Here is a 10,564-nt window from a genome sequence, read left to right as displayed (position 1 = left end):
AGACGTCTGCCCGGACCCCGCAAATGTGAAATGCCGTGGCTGTGGCATGGAACAACCACCACAAGATCATTTCTGTGATGATGATGATGATGATGATGATGATGATGATGATGATGATGATGATGATGAACTCTTTATTTACTCCCAAAGAAGGGGAACCAGCCGAAAGACTGGTTGCACTGCTTAGAGAAGGTCAGCAGGGATCCCTTGGGACTGTGCGGCCTCCAGTGCGCGCAAAATGAGCTGGCGCTGTTGGGCGAGCTCGGTGGTACGCAGGAGGGACTCCCACGCATCCCTTGTAGCTGTATTGTCTGCGTTGTGTCGTATACATGTCCACACCATGCGAATGAATGTGGCCGGTTGTGAGCAGTGTTTGCAGCTAGGTGCAGTAATATTTGGGAAAATTTTGCTATATAGCCATGGGTTGGGAAAGGTTCCTGTTTGTATTTTGCGCCAATAACGGCCTCGCGCCGGGATAGTTCCCGGTGTGCGGGGGGGTATAGACACCGTTCGAGCCGATAATGCTGGAGGATGTCCGTGTATGTAACAAGGCGTGGTGCAAGTGTCAACTGTGCGGGAAAGGACACCCGCTTGGTGACAAAAAATGTCGAGAACTCTACCGCGTTCCATACGAGGTGAAGAAGAGGAAATGGGAACGCAAGGTCAACATGCAACAGCAGCAGCAACTTCAGAACCAGCAGTAACAGCAAGTCGAAGCGATCGTCGAGCAAAATCACCGAGGTCGTTCTAAGGTCAAGCGTGAAAACGAGGACTTTCGCGCTAGAAACGACTCCTTCCCGAGGCTGGAGGAGACTACCGAAGGGCGACAGCTGCGCGGCCGGTCGAGTTCCCGCTCCAGGGGGCAATCTGGATCCAGACGCAGCTGGAGATCGAGTTCCAGGGACCCGGAGAACCCATGGACTAAGAAGCGGAGCCTGAGCAGGAACCGTAAAAATGTAAGCTTTGAGAGTGGGACTTCCCAGGCAAATGACAAGAAGGACGAGGAGATCTATAAATTAAGGAAAGAAGTTTGGGAGCTTAAAGATATCATTAATAAGCTCACTCAAGAGTTGGATAGACCAAAAGGGCAAGCGCGTACTGGGTCCCTCTCCCCCCATAGAGCGCCATCGAAATTGGTATCGAAACCAACTGCCCTGGCCCCTAAGGCTGCGACTTCCACTCAGCCTGCGGCACTGGAGGAGGAAAAGATGATTGTAGAATTGGCTAGACCGCCCCCAACGATACGCAAAGCGAAGGCGCTGATCCATTGGTGACACTAGAAAGAAGATTAGAAGCCAAAATCGAAGCTAAGTTTGAATCTTTCATGACCCAAATTATGGGAGCAATAAACCAAATTCAAAGCCAGATCCAAACCCTTACGGGCGAAGCACAACTTCAAAGGGCAGAATTAGTTGCCATCGGAGAATGGCAGCAAAAAGCTGAGGAAAAATTTGATGAGCTCCATAATGGCCAGAGGCGCACCAAGTGAGTCTTTAATCTGGCAGTGGAACTGTCGCGGCTTCCAACGCTAGCGTGCGTTAGTGCAACAGCACTTGACGCTATTAGATGAGAAACCACTAGCTATAGCCCTGCAAGAGACGGGTAAAGCAGCAAAACTCTCGGGATACCAATCTTTTGCAAGTGACAGAGGTGAGAAATCTCGCGTCACAACATTGGTTAAGAGGAACATTGCTGCAATCATGCACGAAATCAGTCCGAAAGAAATTGAGGCAGTGCTATTAGAAATTCTTACGGGACGAAAAGAGCAACCAAGCCTGTTCCTCTTAAATTTATATAGTACGCCACAGCAGAGAAAGGTGAGATTCAGGGCCCTCTTTCGCAAAGCGATAATCACAGCCGGGAGTAAACCCTTGCTAATAGTCGGTGACTTCAATGCGGCGCACCCGGAATGGGGTTACGCTAAACAAGATCTTAAAGAGCAGCTGCATCACTTTTCGAGAATTTAGCGATATTCAAGGATACAAATCTACATAGGCTGTAGGTAATGCATGCAAAGTGTTTTTGCGCTAGCATTCAAACTGATGGCGTAACCGACGATTACACCTCGAGCTTCTCCTCACAGCATTAAAGTTCTGCGGAGAAGTTCAGTGATGACGTCACGGATGGTGCTATTTCTGACGTTCGTTGCCTTCGCCCACGTTCTGCTGCACATTTTCTGACGGTGCTAATCAACATTTTTAGGGCTTTGTTTTCGGCAGCGTTCTTTTCATTTCTTCAAGCTAAGTGTATCTATGCAGAAAACGTACCGGTACCGTCAATGACGTCATCATGCGTCGCCGTGCAGTGCGGTGAAGCCTGATAGCCGTGCCGATTTTAATCGCTAATTGCGCCATTGTTTCAAATGCTAGCGCCAAGACATTTCACATGCTTTAAGTACAAGTTATAATCATTCAACCGCTCGAAACTCATCGAAATCTAAAACCGGTGCACCTTCCCTTTAAAGGCAGGCAGTTATGGGAAGACGCGCACGAGCTGGGACTCACCTTGCACACGGACCCTAGTTTTCCATCCAAGGTGGGTAACAGCGTCTGCGTAGACACTTCCCCAGACTTGACCTTCTCCAAAAATGTGAAAGATCTGAACTGGCAAAATTCGGAACAAAATTTTGGCAGCGACCATTTTATTCTGGCCTCGATCCTTAAAAAAGGAGTAAAGACGCGCCGTGTGTGTCAAACGAGGGTTACGCAATGGGAACTATTTAGGGAAAGAATCTTGAAGGGGACGATGCCCCGGAGATAGCTGATAGCAAACTGCTTCACATGTGGGAGGCAAAACATGGTATGTAGCGCAGACTAAAGAAGCAAAAGTGCCGTAATCTTAGAAGGAGGATAGCTAGACATAATAAAGAAATTGAAAATTATGCGGTCAAATTATGCGAACAGAATTGGTGCAGCAGATGCGACGAGATGGAAGGGGGCATGAGCCTTTCCAGAACGTGGGGTCTGCTGAGACACTTATTAGATCCGACCAACTCAAAATCCCAGTCAGGAATTAGATTCGATACTCATAGTGCCCCCCTCCCAGAGTATGACGGAGCTCCCAACGAGGAGCTGGACGCACCCATCACGGAGGCGGAGGTCAGGGCAGAAATATTGGGACTAAAAACAAAATCGGCCCCGGGCCCTGACGGGATAACTAACAAAATTTTAAGAAACCTGAATGATGACTCCATCAGCGCTCTTACTGAGTATATGCAAGAAATTTGGACTAAAGGGCACCTACCTCGGCAGTGGAAGTCGGCAAACGTAATTCTAATCCCAAAACCGGGCAAACCCCCGAAACTAGAAAATCTAAGACCTATTTCTCTAACCTCATGCATGGGAAAATTGATGGAGCATGTAGTCCAGACACGACTGGCGCGCTTTATGGAGAAGCACGACCTGTGGCCGCACGAGATGGTCGGCTTTCGACCCGGTTTGAGCACGCAGGACGTGATGCTCCGTCTCAAATACGACATAATCGACTCGCGTTCTAAAGATGCCAAAGTGATTCTCGGCCTGGACTTGCCAAAGGCTTTTGACAAAGTTAAACACGAAGCGATCCTCCACGGTGTCCAAGAAATCGGAGTAGGTGAACGAACATATGAGTACATCAAGGACTTCTTGTCAAACAGAACTGCCTGCATAAAGCTTCAAGACATTCAGTCCCCCCCAGTGAAGTTAAGGAGCAGGGGGACGCCACAGGGCTCGGTTCTCTCCCCGTTCCTTTTCAACGTGGCGATGAGGGGCCCCCCAGAAGCTCTGAGGAGCATAAAGGGGATAAATTTCAGTATTTATGCGGATGACATCAATCTCTGGGTTAACCAGAGCAGTGATGCGAGCATTGAGGAGCTCCTGCAGGCGGCGGCGGACACTGCCGTAGGCTACGCTGCCAGTAGGGGTCTATCATGCTCACCGCAAAAATCAGAATTATTCGTCTATAACCCAAAGTCACTCCGATGCAAGCGCAGCTGGGAATTTGACATCAAAGTAGAAGGAAAACCAGTTCCAAATGTAGATCAAATCAGAATCTTAGGACTATTCATTCAGGAAAATGGATATAATGATGGAACAATCAGAAAGCTAGAGGAATTCGCCACACAAGCCATTGGAATATTTAGAAGAATCGCGTTGAAAGGACGAGTCCTGAAGGAAAGAAGCTTGCTTAAACTCATCCAAGCTTACGTAATAAGTCGCGTGAGCTATACCACGCCGTTCTTAAATATCAGGTCGGAGGAGAAGAAAAGGTTAGACTCTCTTATTCGACGGTGCATAAAGAGGACCCTGGACTTACCAATTACCACATCCACAGAGAAGCTCCTTTCTATGGGAGTGCACAATAGCTGGGACGAAATAGCGGAGGCTGTCAGAGTTTCGCAGCTGGAAAGATTAAGTCGAACGACCACGGTCAGAACTATACTCGAAATGGTAGGCCTGCAGACAGATAGGGGACTACGAGAAAAATCAAGTATCCCACAGGACTGCCGAGAAAATCTAATCATCCCCCCCGCCCCTCCCTCGTAACATGCATCCCATATTCAACACAGAGAGGAGGGAGAAGAGAGCAGAAGCACTAATCACACGCTTCGATTTGATGGACAGCAAGTCGGTTGCGTACATGGATGCGGCAAGTGGCAAAACGGGGGCGGCGGTCGCCTCGGTGGTCGACGGCCGAGGTGCCCCGGTATCAGCCGCCACCATTAGAAGCCGCAACGCCGAAACGGCTGAAGAAGTTGCATTAGCGTTCGCTTGCGTCGGAACGCAAGCCAATTTCATAATCAGCGATAGCAAAACGGCTATTTGGAATTTTGGAAAGGATAGGGTCTCGCCGGAAGCTGCAAGGATTCTGGCCAGTAGACGACTAAACGGGAAAATTCGCCTAATTTGGACCCCTGCACACACGTCCGTTCCTGGCAACGAAGCGGCCCACGAGTTAGCCCGAGCTCTCTACTTCTGGGTAACTGGGGAGACGCCCGATTGCCGGATCATGGACGAGCGTCTGCAAAATTATACGGAGATTCTTCAAAATTACAGGTTAAGCAGGAGACATGGTGCCACCACCCGATAAAAGACTAAACAATAGGGAGGCAGTCGCATGGCGGCGCCTGCAAGCTGGGACCTTTGTAAACCTGGTCTGGGCATATTACGTCCAAATGGACGATAGGAGAAACGATAAATGCAAGCACTGTGGGGAGAGAGGGACCCTCAACCATATAATCTGGGAATGTACTAGCTCCCCAGGGGCTAAAACAAATATAAATTGTAGAGAAGCCTGGGAAGCCCTGCTGCGGAGCGAGGTCCCTGCTCCACAGCTACAAGCCATCCGCCTGGCGGAGGAAGCCGCGAAGAGCCAAGACCTCTTTGCCTGCTTCTGATCGCGGAGGTCTCTGCCTGCGTGCCGGGGGCGGGAATTGGGAGCCTTCTTATCTGGTGTAAAAATAAAGTTGTTATCATCATCATCATCACATTAATTTACTTCTTGTTTGCCCATTTTAGTATTTGGTACTTTCAAATTGCGCGCCAATCCCTTCCTATGCCCTTTTTTTCGGCTCTACTTCCGGTTGCGTGACGTCACATCCTTGACGTAATATCCACTACAGCACTCCTTTCTCTCTTTCCGCTTTCACTCCTACCTTCCTCCCTTCTCTTACGCGCGGTTCAGGTGTCCACAGAACAAGTGTGGCAGATACTGCGCCTTCCCTTTCCTGTGAACCAGTAATTCTAATTAAATACCTAATTATCTTTAGGCCTAATTATTCTTTAACAACAACATTACGTCACCCTATATCGATTGACACCACTCATTAACATTTATTACTTCTCAATTACAACTGCTGCGGACACAATTTTGCGGACACATTCTGCGGACACGGCCTGCGGAGGCGATCTGCTGACACGGCCTGCGGACACGCTCTGCGGACATGGTCTGCGGACAGAAATCTGTGAACATAGCGTAGTAATGTTTTCGCATTAATAAATGTTTTCTCCTTCTCCTCCTTCTCCAGAATGAACATGTCGCTAAGAGAAGAGATGCGGCTTATATATCAGCTCCAAAGGTCCTCCATATACGCTACAATTTTTTTTATAGACAACTGAAAACATCGCGTCATTACGCATGACGAGAAGCGATGCGCAAATTGTAAGTTATATCGTAAGCAGTGGACAACAGCCCATATACGCAGTCGTGTTGACCAAAGCCAGCCTATTCTCAGCCCCAAATTCGGTGTTTCTGATCAACTCTTCGCTTTATAACTTTTTACTTACAATTTCAGTGTTTAGGTCGATCGTCACTCAAATCATATTGCTCTAATCAGGCCACAAAGCGATACTTGGCAAGTATCATCTGTGTGTTAGCATCAGTTCCTAGAAGGGAACGGTAGTTCAGACGGTAGGGTTTATCTCGGAGCGTCCAGTAGAAAAAGCAGGGCAATCCCAGAGTAGATGAGATATGCCGCCGCGAGTTAGAGTCGTATAGTGGGGACACGTAATCATTTCCTCTGTACACTCACGCCAGCGGACCATAATACGTGGCGTGTAAGCCGCATGGGCTATGAGCTTATTCAAAAAGACTTCTTGACTTCGGTTGAGGTGGGTTTTTCTCGTAAAAGGTGGGTCTGGTGTGGCCACCTGCATGCGATGCTGACTGAGGCTACGAAGACTGGTCCGAGTATAGTGCATAAGGGCAAGAGAAGGGGTGGGTTGCCCGCCCATTGAGTTCGAGTAAGGATGAAGCAAGGGGGGTGGGGAAGTAAATGTGGACATACCACCTGCCAAGGCAGCCGCGGCGTGTGCCGCCGCGCCCCCTTATTCGTCCGAGTGACCTGGGGTCCAGTGAATAACGGCAGTTCTGGTCGCGAGTTGGTGGCGTTTAAGAAGGCGCTGTATAGCCGTAGCAGTTGCATCTTGTGAACCCGGAGTAGAGATTTCCTTGTAAGCTTCATAGGAATCAGTAAAATACGTATTGAACCAGTTCCGGTACAAGGCACTTCTGACAAGGCTCCCCAAATCGCGAGGAGTTCAGCATGAAGAGGGGTACCTTGAGGTAGGTGGCAGGCATAAGCGCATGAAAAGGAAGGGTTGTCATCGCATACCCAGCCCATAGATGCAAATTCGCTTGTAATCGATGCGTCGGTGTATACGTCAGTGGTATTAGGGATTCGTCGGTGATGGGCAGCGAGAAGCTCCCGGGGAATGACAAGTCGGCGATGGAGGCGTGACTACTGCCATCTCCCAAGGGGGAAGAAATGCATATAGGGCTGGTGTTTTGTCCTTACGCTAACAATGAAAATTCTGTCTACTCCCCAATTTGCCCCCATTTATGACCACGAGCCTTCCCATTCAATAAAGGACCTTCAGTCAATCAATTTCAGTGGTCACACGTTCTCCCTGGACTGTGTCGCCCATGCAATCTAAGCTGACCGTGTGAAATTCACCGAACGGAACGCTGCTGCCCCAGGAACGCAGCACAGAATGCGATTGCGCTGTATACGAGCGGCAAACTCCTTGCGCCGGCACCTCGAAATAATAATATCAGATCAGCTAATGTGCTGCAGTCGACGTTCGTCCAAGTGGGGAACGATCTCCCCTCGTTCCCTTTAAAGACATGTTAAAGACAGCTTTCACTCACGGTAGTTACTCTAGCTATCACGAGATGGCGCCATTGTCGGCGGTTAAGATATAGGGAAGACATAGAGAGACATTAAGATACAGGGAGAAAAATGAGCATGATAGCTACTGCTACCACCCCGTTTCAATGGGGACGCTCCTATATTCCATCCATCGACGGTGTAACTATCGAGAGATGGCGCCAGCGTCGCGGGAGCACAAGCTCCACCCCTGGTCTTGTCACTGCGCACGCGGGGAAAGCCAGGGCTCTTCGACATCGGAAACTCGGCGCGAGCGGACATATTTTCGCGTGACTCCACGGGCCTCGCGGGACCTTTCCCGCCTTGTCCGGCCTCGGAGCTTATCCTCTGCCCTAGCGTGGGCGAATATTCGCCTGTAGCCTTGCTGATGAGTCGTATGACCTAGATTCATTAGCGTGTTTTATTGCTAGCTGGCGTTGTTATTGCAGCAATAAATGCCTGTTTGTTGTCAGCACGTGTTGTTCCTTTGTTCCCAACCGGACGGCTCGCAGTGGCCGGCGTGCGCTCGGTAGCGCACGCGATCACTGGGGAGTCGGCGAGTTGGATTGTCAGTCGAGATTAAGCGGGGAAAACGCATTTATCCTCCTATTACAACCCCACAAAATGTACCTCCGAATTGCGTACAAGGCGCAGCGTTTGCCCAGGAAACATCGATGAGAGTGAGCATTTATCCTCCTATTACAACCCCACAAAATGTACCTCCGAATTGCGTACAAGGCGCAGCGTTTGCCCAGGAAACATCGATGAGAGTGAGCGGTCGAATATCGAGAAATACGGTTTTATTTCAGTGTCCCAGCAGGACAAGTGACGTCTTGGAAAAGATTGAACAACTACATAGCCATTTATAAGTTATGTCTCCATAATGCCATTATTTTCAAAGGCCTTCACACTGAATGTGTTGAGTACATATTATATATATCTACATATATATCCTGTATGCCAATTATCAATCATTACACAGTTCCAATATTTATAAGACAAGATCAGGAACCCGATTGTCACAAATAACATCAAACAAATGATCACATCATAATTACTATTTTAGGATAGCTGGAAAATCTTGTACTTTCAACCCTGCTGAACCAAATGTGGAGCAAAAGCTAGCTTTGGCTGTGGGCGACCAAGTTTTGCATCTAGCATAACCACGACTGGCTTTATTACTAAAGCCGGTCGTTAACACAACCAACGCTCCATTCAACGCATCATAAGTTCCGGTGTTCTACGCAGAACACACTTTCATGCCTTGCGCATGCGATGCCAGCAGACGCTTTCCTGCTCCACTTGGTCAGCTCTCTGTGGTGGTGCACAGCGCAATACGTGAACTACACTTTTCTCCAAGCCGGCGCGCAAATCTTTTGGGATGCCGCTACACTCCTCCTCCTCTTTGTGGTGAGCACGTACCATGTACCTGATGAGTCACTGGGTGACCCACGAACGGTTTGCGCATGTGCACTGAAGCTGCATAACGATGCATGTAACATCATGAGTCGGTGCAGCGGCGGAATATCTGTGGAACGGCTCAATTGGTTGGCATGGTTATGGTACATGCGCAGTTGTGGCGTTGAACACGCACGGCAGAACTCGCTTCTTCTAGCCTATAGTGTAGCTTTTGCTACAAAATAAAAGTTCCCTCGTGTTTGCTGCTTTGGGTCAGACTGTCATCCTCCATGTCATTCACGTAAACCGAACAAAGTTCTTAATCCATACATAGTTTGAAAAACCCAACACGCAACTAAAATTTCAAACAGTATTTCGCGCTTGCTTTGTAGTGAGGGCCTATTCTTGCCTCTGGAGATTTAGTGTGGACATTACATTATATTACAACTTTTAAAATCCGACTGTACCTTCCAAGATCCCAATATGGTGAAGCATATACATATTGTAAAATTATACAAATACTTTAGTTTCCCAAAATTGAAATTTATGACTGGAACAGGAAGGCAACATTCATCGGCCACTCATTTTTTATCCTTCTCTATTCCTTATGTTCATTTTGCATGATAACAAACACAAAAACATGCAGGCGAGAGCCGATGACTGTTCATCAACGGCAGGACCTGCTATCCTGGAATTTCCGTGAATGGCCAATAGCTGCATTTGTCTGATGCATCCATCATGCTCATGTTCGGCTAGATGAAACAGAAGATGGACCATTGATATTTATGAAATAAGGTCCCATAACACCGTTAGCAGAAGTTTCTTAATTAAATAATGACATTATAGCCCATTTGTTGCAAAATTTTATTATTTTAAGGCATGGCTATTGATCCCATGACCACAATAACATTATTATCGACGGCCAAAGCTAGCGGAATGTGTTATCAGAAAAAAATTGTAGTGTTGTTTCACTAAATCATAAGTTGACAACCAATTTATCAGGCATCCTTGTCTTCAAGCAGGACATGCATGTTCTTCCATACCTTTATAATTTCAGGTGCCTGAACCAGAATAGTTTTTCTTTGTTGGACAGGTTGTGGCAAATTGCTGCTGCAAATAATATAATTTGTTTTTTGCCCAATGGCTGCTTGTTGCATGCATACTCAGTTTTGCCTGTCCCTTATCTAACAAAAAAGCGTTCGGAACTCGCACAAAAGGCTGCCAAGGCAAAACACTTTTTGCTGGTGCATGAAATTCATAGGCTGCTTGTCTTTGTCTGATAAAAAGAGTTACAATGGAACAGCTTACAGAGACATGCACACATCTATCATTGCTGTTAATCTTCTTATCATCTATATTCACTTGTTATTCTGTTGTTAATGCGAACAACAAAGTGAAAAAAGATTTTGCTAGCCGCGGCACTTGTTAGCACCCGAGCTGCAGCCAGGGCAAAATGAAATGAATAAGAAGGAGATAGAGAGGAGAAGAAAAGGGGTGAAATGAAGAAAGGACAGGGGTGCGCTGTGTAAAAAAGCATACCAA

This window comes from Amblyomma maculatum, chromosome 6 (genome assembly GCF_055883805.1).
Source record: "Amblyomma maculatum isolate TAMU_Amacu chromosome 6, ASM5588380v1, whole genome shotgun sequence".
NCBI classification, from domain to species: domain Eukaryota; kingdom Metazoa; phylum Arthropoda; class Arachnida; order Ixodida; family Ixodidae; genus Amblyomma; species Amblyomma maculatum.
This window is presented reverse-complemented; position numbering follows the sequence as displayed.